The sequence below is a fragment of the Tachyglossus aculeatus genome, chromosome 1, assembly GCF_015852505.1.
Source record: "Tachyglossus aculeatus isolate mTacAcu1 chromosome 1, mTacAcu1.pri, whole genome shotgun sequence".
Classification (NCBI taxonomy): Eukaryota; Metazoa; Chordata; class Mammalia; order Monotremata; family Tachyglossidae; genus Tachyglossus; species Tachyglossus aculeatus.
This window is the reverse complement of record NC_052066.1, coordinates 20440099-20442415: the sequence shown is the minus strand read 5'-3', so window position 1 is coordinate 20442415 and position 2317 is coordinate 20440099. Positions and strand designations below refer to the sequence as shown.

At 45.1% G+C, this 2317-nt stretch overlaps 1 non-coding gene across 1 annotated transcript; it reads left to right on the top strand.

Annotated features, from left to right (window-relative positions):
- Nucleotides 1-278: 278 nt before the first annotated feature.
- On the top strand, nt 279-416 carry LOC119936573. Its single transcript, XR_005453804.1, has one exon. It is a non-coding gene; the product is annotated as a small nucleolar RNA SNORA7 (small nucleolar RNA).
- Nucleotides 417-2317: the final 1901 nt, after the last annotated feature.

Sequence of the window (2317 nt, the reverse complement as noted above, 5' to 3'; positions counted from 1 at the left end):
TACATATTTATTACTCTATTTATTTATTTATTTATTTTACTTGTACCTATCTATTCTATTTACTTTATTTTGTTAGAATGTTTGGTTTTGTTCTGTCTCCCCCTTCTAGACTGTGAGCCCACTGTTGGGTAGGGACTGTCTCTATATGTTGCCAGCTTGTACTTCCCAAGCGCTTAGTACAGTGTTCTGCACACAGTAAGTGCTCAATAAATACGATTGATTGATTGACTGACTGATTAATATCAATCAATAAATTATGGATGTGCACCTAAGTGTTCCCCTTCTCACGGTCGTGCCTGGAGAGTTTCCAGTACTCTACCAGTCTCGGCTAAGGGAGGAAGAGTCAGGCAGAGGCCTAACCATTCCATTCCTAGCTTGGGCAGTAGCTAGAGAGTGGAAGGCAATCTGCTACAAGTCAAAACTCACCCATGCTGGGCAGCAGCGGTCTGGGAGAGAGTCGAGGACAGAGACTTGAGTTTACTGCATGGAACGTGGCAGTGGTAAACCACTTCTGCATTTTTTACCAAGAATACTCTATGGATACACTACCAGAGTCATTGAAGATAGAGAGTGGGGAGTTCTGGGAGAGATGTGTCACAATGGGTCAGAAATGACTCGATGGCATAAGACAGGACAAGACCTAAGTGTTGTGGGGCTGAGTGAAGGGGGAATAAAGGGAGCAAACCTGAGTGTGACAGTGGTGCAGAAGGGAGTGGGAGAATAGAAAATGAGGGCCTAGTTGGGGGAGGCTTCTTGAAGGTGATGTACCTTCAATAAGGCTTTGAAGATGGGGAGAATGTGGGCAGTAGAGATAGTGGAGCCCCTAGGGTGAAAGACCTAGGTCACAGAGGCCTAGTTTCAGGTGACTGAAGCACTTTGGACCTGGCTGAGATTCTAACCAGGCAGACACCTCCCATTCCAGGCTATCACAGTGAAAGTGGGTGGAAACCAACTTTATCCCAGAACAAGATCATGAAAGATGAAAATCTCCATCAATCAATCAATAGTATTTGAGTGCTTAAGGAGAGTACAATATAATAGATTTGGTAGACATATTTCCTACCCTCAGTGAGTTTACAGTCTAGAGGAGGAGACAGACATTAGATAAATGAACACATTCTGGATTTGACACAGTGACACTGTGTAAAACACGTGAGGAGAGTGAATCACTGCAGGATACCCCAACAGCTCAAATTGGGAAACCGGAAACAAGAAGGGGCAAAGGAAATGTTTTAAGGATCCAGTGAAACAAAACCTCAGATGATGCCACCTTCCAGATGGAACCTGGGAGTCAGTTACTGAGGACAGACCTGCATAATAATGATAACTGCGGTACTGTCAAGTGCTTACTATGTGCCAGGCACTGTACTAAGCGCTGGTGTGGATACAAGCAAATTAGGTTGGACACAGTCCTGTCCCATGTGGGGCTCACAGTCTCAATCCCCATTTTACAGATGAGGCCCAGAGAAGTGAAGTGACTTGCCCAAGGTCACAGAGCAGACAAGTGGTGGGGCAGGGACACTGCCATTAAGAAGTGCGTGGCTCCCTTTGAGGAAAAGCTTCATGTGGGAAGAGAGACAAGATGGCAACAGAGAAAAGAGTTCTAACTGTGACAAACACTAAATATAACAACGTAACAAGGGACAACCGTTTTGTGGCCTTTTCAGCCACATCTGCACTCATGGGACAGCTTCACCATCAGAGGTGTCTTCCTCAAAAAGGAAGGACAACTATATGTACATCTGGTCCCGGAACAAAATAGCAAAGGACAATGAATGCCCCAGGACACCTCTCAAAGTGTCCCCAGTCCTAGAGCGGGAACCTGGATATTTCACTGAGAGACACCCACCCAACCCAAGGAGAGGGTTGTGCAAGAATCCAACAAATTCAATGCAGTCCAAATAGAATACCTGGCCCAAATTATGAGTTCAGAGAAGAAACTTTGGCTATGAAGCCTCAGACAGGCCTTCACCAGACCCCCCTATCAAAACTTAAAATTGAGAAGAAGTGTGGCCTACTGGATAGAGCACAAGCATGGGAGTCAGAAGAACCTGGGTATGAATTCCAACTCCACCACGTCTCTGCTGTGTGACCTTGGGCAAGTCACTTAAATTCTCTGAGCCTCAGTTACCTCATCTGTAAAGTACACACTAATCCCTCAATTGTATTTACTGAGTGCTAACTGTGTGCAGAGCATTGTACCAAGCACTTGGGAGAGTATAGCACAACAATATTACAGACACATTTGCTGCCCACAGTGAGCAGAGGGAGCAGAGCAGAGTCTAGAGAGGGAGATATTAATATGAATAATTTAATT